Below are 8,322 nucleotides of genomic sequence, written 5' to 3'. Positions count from 1 at the left end.
ACGGTTTACGTAAAAAAGTTTTTACGTTTTATGTTAAAAAATTTACGTTTTACGTAAAAAAATTTACGTTTTACGTTAAAAAAGTTGACGGTTTAACGTTTTTTTTACAAAAACATTTTTACGCAAAAACGAACGCACCCAGAAATCGCAAACTCGGGAGGGGTCTCAGATATATTGTTATCATCATCGACTAAGGGGGGAAATAAAAAAAACCAACAACATCAAAACAAAGTGTATCTCGAAAAAAAATAAATGGGGTTTGGCTCAGGTTATCCGATAAAACAAGAGGCTGCAAAAAGTGGGGTTGCAGGTTCAAAAAACCTACCTCCCGTCGTCCTTGCCGCGCCAACGTCAGCAAAATCTACGTTTTTTTTTTTTTGCATCATCGCCGCCCATCCATCGAATCAAAACCCACAGATTGATAGAACACAAATCAAAACCCCCCCAAACATATCAAAAAACCATCAGATTCGTAAGACTTAAAAATTTCAACCAGATCATTCAAACCAGAAGGAACATGAACATGTTTCAAACCAGATCATTCAAACCAGAAGGAACAGGAACATGTTTCAACCAGAAAGGAACAGTAGCATCATTCAAACCAAATAAAAAAATCAAGAACATTCCAAAAGTAACACGTCAGGAGGAGACCAGGACCTCCGCCGCTCACGGCGGCGCTGCCTCCGGCCCGCCTCCGTCCTCTTTCTCTCTCCGACTCTCAAGTGGTGAACATAAATGACCTGGTGGCACATCTGGCCGCCATTAATCAACCCCCTCAAAATCAGCCAAAAAGGTGTGGTGTTTGGGGGTAGCCGACAACAGGGGTGGGTCGCCGGCAAACAGGGGTGGCACCCACCATCAATCATCATCATCATTCCTTGAACAGATCTGCATATATTTGAAAGGAGTACAACCAATCAGCCACAAAACCACCGTCGGGCCACCGCACCACTTCCATTCAGCACCCACTGTGCACCACCAAACAACCCCTGCCGCTGCCGTCCCCTTTCTCCCCACCACTGCCACAGTCGCCGTCTTTTGAACCCACCACCGTCTTTTTAACTGCCAAACACCACTCGGTGGTGGTGAGTGACGGCCTACAGCGACCATACATAGAAAAGGGACGGAGAGAGAGAGAAACTCGATGAGAGAGAGAGGGGTGGCGGAGGAATTGTGTGGCTGCAGCACCGCCGTGTGGACGGCCGGCAACGACCACCGACGCCGGCGATGGCGACGGTAATGATAGTTGAAAGAGAGAGAAACATGGGTTGAGGGTTTAAAAAATGGATAGGTTGAAGTCTGCATCTTTTAAATAGAAGATAGTAGAGAGGAGAGAGGAGAGTGGAGAGAGGGTGTGAATTAAATGAAGAGAGAGGGTGAGATTAGACATTTAGGGTAAATGACCAAACTACCCTTTTCGTTGGCTGAGTATGATTGGTGGAGAGTGGTTCTCATGATTCTTACAACTGGAGGTGGTTTTCATTTTAACGACTCCCTGTATATATATATATATATATATATATATATATATATATATATATATATATATATATATATATATATATATATAGGGAGCCGCTAGAATGAGAACCACCCCGAGTTGTAAGAACCGCGAGAACTACACCCCACGGAGCGCCGTTCGCCATGTTTTTTTTACAAATAGATGTGTTTATTATAAACACAGCCGTAAAAAATCATGGCGAACGGCGCTCCGTGGGGTGTAGTTTTTTACACCACAAGTTTGGTGAAAAAAAAAGAAAAAAGAAAAAAAATTAAAAAACACCAAACTTGTGGTGTAAAAAACTACACCCCACGGAGCGCCGTTCGCCATGATTTTTTACGGCTGTGTTTATAATACACACATCTACTTGTAAAAAAAAATCATGGCGAACGGCGCTTCGTGGGGTGTAGTTCTCGCGGTTCTTACAACTCGGGGTGGTTCTCATTCTAGCAGCCCCCTATATATATATATATATATATATATATATATATAGAGAGAGAGAGAGAGAGAGAGGGGTTCATTGGGGAACCATAAAAAGTGGGGAGTCAGGGAATTACTAGTTTTACATGTAGCAAACATTTTATTCTCTTTAATTTGGGTTAAATATTGGTATTGATTTTTTTAATTTAAAAATAATTAACAAGTTACGCGATTACAATTGTTTGTTTTTCCTGTGTAATTGCGAGCACCCCTTAGCTGAAAAGCATGCTTAATCGGTTGAAAACCTAAAACCGAACCAGTTTATAATTTGGTTTAGCCTTATTGAAATTAGTTTTGTTCGGTTTTCGATTCCACCAAAAAATACTGTCAAATTGAACAATCTGATGAAACCGTAACCGACAACCTGAACCGCTACACGCTCCTAATTGATTCTAAAAGTTCTTGCATTATTTATGGTTGTGAATTGAACTCTTACCTACCTATATATACAGAGATCTAGTGATGTAAAAAGCAAGGTTGGAGAACTCGCTAGTCGCTAGCGGGTCGGTGAGGTAGGGACTAGCGACTACTCGGGATTACTCGGGATTAATCGGATCGGACTTTTTATGTATAATTTTAAGTTTTTATACATATATACATATATTTTTATACGTAATTTTTTAAGTGGACAAGTTTTGACCAGAATCTGGTAGGTTTTGGCCGGAATATGTGTTTTTTCCGATTTTTTCTGATTTTTTTCCGATTTTTCTGATTTTTTTTTGTTTTTCCCGATTTTTTCCGATTTTTCCCGACCGACTAGTCGCGATTAGGGCCGACTAGGGCCGATTAGGGCCGACTAGGCCGACTAGCGATTTTTTTACTGATTAGCTGAAAATTACTCAGTTGATGGGCGACTAGCGACTAGTCAGCGATTAATCGCCGGCTAGTCGCGATTTTTGCAACCATGGTAAAAAGTCAATTCTCTGGTGTGGATAGGGGTTAGTTTTAGGTGTTAATTGGGTGTGAAATGATAAAACTACCCATTATATTAAATTTAATTAATTAATTATTAAGTAATTATGCATTTATGGGGCCCACCAACTTTTTTAACTTCACCTTCCTTCCCAATCTCCACTCACCCACACCACCTATTCTTCAATCCATCTTAACCACCGGCTGCCACCAACCACCATCCTCCACCATAACCAGACTTAGGGTATGTTTGGCAAAAGTAGCCGGTGGCTGGTAGCTGGTGGTTAGAAGCTGGTAGTAGGTAGCTGGTAGCTAGTAGCTAGTAGCTGTAGCTTTTTAGATATATTTGGTGTTTGGCAGAGTAGTTGGAGCTTTTAATAAAATGTATAAAATGCCTGAAATGGACATAACTAAGAAATTAAAAATTTTGTGCATTAAAAAGTTCATTATCTTTAGAGGTTAAAATAGTCATTTTCCCTAAAAGCTTGTAGCTCCTTCTAAATGCTACTAGTAGGAGCGTTCAACCAAAAACTTCAAGCTCCTTCAACCAAACAAGACTTTTTATTGAGTAGAAGTTTTTTCTTAAAAGCTTAAAGCTAAAAGCTCCTAAAAGTTCCATACCAAACATACCCTTATATTGTTAAGAAATCTTATTGTTAACTAGATTACAAAAAGACATCTACAGCTTGGTTTTCCACCCACTGTTGGTTTCAAAGACCATGATCATTCTTTCAAGATAATATATGTTTGCACCTAAGGAATACCATTGCTTTGATGCGGATGTGAATCGGATGAGTGAGATTACTGGTAACTGGAGGAAGATTTTGGTGAAAAGATCTTCGCAGGAAGGCGATTAACTCGGTGGGTGATGAAGATGAACGATAGGAAGTTGAATTGTTTGTTATTTCTTTGATGAATGCTAGGGTTTGTTCTTGTTGTTTTCCGAGGCCGTTGTAACAGTCTCCGACAACAGATGATTTTCCAACGAGAGTTTATTGAGTGGTGGCTCCATGAGAAATGAGCCAAAAGGGAAGGGTGCTCAAATGAGGGGTTAACGGAGGGTGGTCATTGATGGTGATGGTGAGGGTGGGTTCGGGGTGTTGATGAAGAGAATTGTGGGCCCCGCTTGATTTAAATATATTTTTTTATATTTAAGTTATTTTTTAATAACAAGGGCATTTTAGTAATTTCACATCCACTTAACACCAAAAACTAATCCCCATCCGCGCCAGTGACTATCCGAGAACGAAATTGCAAAAGTTGGGGACTATAGCGGTAATTTTAAAAAGTCAGGGACCAAAGGTAAAATATCGGCAAACCATAGGGACTATCCGGGCATTTTTCTCTAAATTTTATTTTTCCCATAAATGAGTCGGGTCAAATATAATACGTTTTCGTACTTATTTTTATATGCGTTTTCAATTGATCTACGTTTTGACGTAAATATATTTTTGGGAACGAGTCGGTCCAATATAATATGTTTCATTAGACGGTATAAATTCGAGTTTACGTTTTGACACCGCCGCAACGCGCCGTAACTATTTTCTCACGTGTTTATTTTTATGTACGTATCAAATATAATACGTTTTCATGCTTATTTTTATGTATGTTTTCAGTTGGTCTACGTTTTGACGTAAATTATAATTAGCAAGTTGTGTGAATAGTGCTTTCATTATGTTGGTCACTTTGTTTCTTTCTTGATTTATTTTTTCAGACTTTATTATTTTTATTTTTTATTTTTATTTATGTTTAGTGTTTTAGTTTTAGGTTCCTTTTTCATTAAAGTTATATTTAAGATAACGTTTACGTTTCATTTTACAATTAATTTAAAATTAGCCTGTCCCGCAATTCAATTTAAATTTATTGATATGGTTTTCACTCGATGTAAAACATGTGTCAATATTCTTTTCCACATATATCTTTCGGTTGCTTTACTGAACAAAAATAGATATTGACCGAAACCCCGTATCATAGCACGGGTAATCTTACTAGTTATATACGTATGTTGTGTTGTAATAAATATATTACGTAATTATACATAGACTTTGTATGCTTTGCATGTTATCAAGATTTTTTACATTAATCGGCCGTATATTATATTTTTGTTAATTTACTTTTTAGCTGAGCTGTTAGTTCACATATGACCTGAGCATTGGTTCACTGCTGTTATCACTCTCGAAACCCTTTAACACCTAAATACCATTAAATCTTGTATTTGCAAAGATTTAAACTAGTATATATTTTAATTAACTTGGCTGCTTTACCGGTTTAATTCTAGCTCACCCTTTGGTACACCATATTGATTAGGCCATGAGAATTAACTCTGAGCCTAATTTTGTTACGCCCTCGTCTCCTTTTTTTTCAGCCCAGGTAACATGCTTTGAAGCCCAATTAAGCTTTAATAATAATTAAAACAGTAGTAATATCGCATCATTTAATAGCTAAATAATATGCAACTAGATGGAAGCCCCCGGCCGCGATGTGGACCGGGGCTTAGAATTTAAGACGTAATATATACGAATAAAGCATAAACGTTAAGTTCAAAATGTTCATAAAGTGTTATTTGGCAGTACAACGGTTATACACATAAACAAACTCCAAAATTGATTACATTTCAAATACACCACCTATATTATATATAACAAATGAAAAAATAGGAAAAAATACAGCCCATATGTGTATAAATAGGTGAAGAACATCGCCATAATGTGTCACTTTCTTATCATCCTTCATCAAAAAAAAAATCCAAATTACATCGAAATATGCAACTTATTTGGAAAAAATAAAGGATCTAAAAGTTATGCCAACTAAATAGACTAATCCAACAACAAAGTGACCAAGAATACATGATGATCGAATAACCAGTATCTTAAAGAGGTGTTTGGATACACAGTCAAATTATCATGACTTCAAGTTGCCATTATCAACTTTAAAGCCTTTGGCAAAAACTTAGTATTATGACAACTCTGTGGTCATTTATTGATAACATTGAAAAGCATGTAACTATGAAAAGTAAGCATCAAAATAAATGAAAATTCATATAACCCACCCTAACTAAAGCACCTTCTTCTAGTTTTTTTTTTTTCTTTTCAAACAAATCACTTAAAATGCACATCCAAGCACCCTCACAAAGGAGTCATGTTTATTTCTTTACAATGATCATAATAATGACACCAAAGAATATTAGAACGTGTTCAGACTACTTGATCCAAAACATGAAGATGTCATGATGATGGCTTTTATATAATTAAATCTAGTGATCACTAAGAATTTTCTTACGAACAATTTTGTGCTGGGTATTAGGAATTCAAGTGAGAATATAATGACTGTGAGTAATCCCCAAATTGTTGTTTAATATGTCCTTATGGTGGACCAATATTGTTCCATCTAGGAAACTAACTCCCTAAATCACTTCTCTATGATCCCTCATGAGATCCTACATTGCATAAATTATAGCATAAGATTACCAATCCAAAATATACTGGTATAACATAGCATACAAGTTCTGACTATGCAAATAGTGAAGGCCATTTAAACTTCATCAAACATCAAACATTATATGCAAACAAATTTCGTTCATATCAACTTGTAAATAAATCAACCAAACGACATACCTCATGACCAATAATGGTGGCAATCTCTTCATCAGTTCTAAAATGCTCCAACAACCCGGTAAACACCACAATCTTCCCACCAGGCAAACAAAACCCATTGACAACATGATCATTGACCACCAAAACCTCCCACCTCAGCCCTTCCAAATGCGCAGTAGCCGACGACTTCACCCCTTTGTCCTTCCCCTTTTTTTCCTGCTTTCATCCACCCACATATCATTAAGCACCTCATCTTTCCCCTCCCAGTTATCCCCAGCCGTCTCCTCTGTCATCGCCATTAACACCTCATTCCCTTGTGCATTTCACGTCGAAAATAACATTAGATCAGATCAAGAGGTTCAGTTAACTATTGTCTAATTAAATATGCAACCATAAACTACTTTCGATTCAAATATGTGAAAGCCAAAATGAAGAAGATGGTAAAGATCACTGAATACGCCTATCAAAAGCGGATGAAAGGGTCTCAATATGCGTATATTAGGAACATGTATGTCACACTTCTCCGACATCTACTGTTCCGGTAGCCTGACATAAATTCCACTGCCGGGAGCAATTACCAGTTTATGTAGTAGCTATAAAAATCAAGGAAACCACAAACTTGCATAAACCTGATGAAACAATAATCAAACCTAAAAATCGAATAATAATCAGAAAAAATAAAGCAAAGTTTCAGCAAAACGAACCAGAAAACAGTCGGAGAATAAAAAAGCAGACAATGTTTGCATCATCGTCGGCTTACCCACCTGGCGGTACAGATTACAAACAATGGGTATTGTCGCCGTGAAAGTGAGGGTTCGCAGAGGGTTGTCTCTCTGCTTCCTGGTGAGACGTTTGTGAGACTGGGTGATTGTGTGGATATAGAGGTAAAGATTTACAGGAGGGTTCAAAACCTGAAAAGTGGACAAGGTAATCAACAATCGCGCCTATAGCCTCTTGCCACCGTGTGTGCGCCACCGCACCATCTAGGGTCATCGGAACCCTAGCCACCACATCTGCAAACATCACGACCACCATTCCGTCACCAAGATGAGATTCCTTACTCTTGGTTCAGTTGATTGAGGCCTACCATGCGCCGGACCTCGGCCAAACGCCGGAGACGCGGCCGACTCCGTTTAGTTCTCTCTCGCCGGTTTCTCTCTCTCCCGTGTGTCTCTCTAAGCTGAAAGAAAATGACTTGCAATTGTGTGACAATAGATGGAAGGTACTTGTAAATAATGCTTTTGTACCATCATTGTATGCATAAAACACCAAAAAAGCACAACTTACAACACCCATAAGCATAGAAATGTTGTAAATTAGATTATTATATAATAAAGTGTTTACAAATTGTACTGATCAAATGGCTATGTAAGACTGTAACCGCGTAAAGTCGTTGGAACCCAAACCTTAGGGTGGACGGGGTGTACACGGTGAGGGGAATCGGTGATGGTAGTCCCCGATCGGGAACACCGCCGCCATCACTGCGGGGTCCCGATTCGGGGGGTGATTTGGGTATGGGTTCACCGCTTGCTTTGGCTCTTTTATCGAAAGAAGACCGTTGATTAACGGTCGAATTTATTAAAAAAAAAAATTCAACTTTTTTAAAAACATATATTTAAACAACCTAAATCAATTTTTTTACCACACTCACCACTCTCAAACTCACACCAAAACTCTCAAACTCCAATCTTTCAAATACAAAATGGATTCCAAGCTTCCGTTTCTTTCTACCCTATCCGAGTTTCCCGACGATGGAGATGCATCGTCAAGCGATAGTAGTTTGGATTTGCCTCACCTTGAAGTTGATTCGGACGACGAGTAGTTTGTTTTTATATT

At 38.3% G+C, this 8,322-nt stretch overlaps 1 long non-coding RNA gene across 2 annotated transcripts; it reads right to left on the bottom strand.

The window, feature by feature from the left end:
* Positions 1-5,414: 5,414 nt before the first annotated feature.
* Positions 5,415-7,711, bottom strand: LOC110877827. 2 transcript variants are annotated; one of them, XR_002557302.2, is made up of 3 exons: positions 7,191-7,711; positions 6,508-7,115; positions 5,415-5,620 (listed from the first exon to the last, which is right to left on the bottom strand). It is a non-coding gene; the product is annotated as an uncharacterized LOC110877827 (long non-coding RNA). The 2 variants fall into 2 exon arrangements; XR_002557301.2 differs by having other exon boundaries at positions 6,508-7,711.
* Positions 7,712-8,322: the final 611 nt, after the last annotated feature.

This window comes from Helianthus annuus, chromosome 9 (assembly GCF_002127325.2).
Source record: "Helianthus annuus cultivar XRQ/B chromosome 9, HanXRQr2.0-SUNRISE, whole genome shotgun sequence".
NCBI classification, from domain to species: Eukaryota; Viridiplantae; Streptophyta; class Magnoliopsida; order Asterales; family Asteraceae; genus Helianthus; species Helianthus annuus.
Note: the sequence above shows the minus strand (reverse complement) of the source record. Positions and strands in the feature narration are given on the sequence as shown.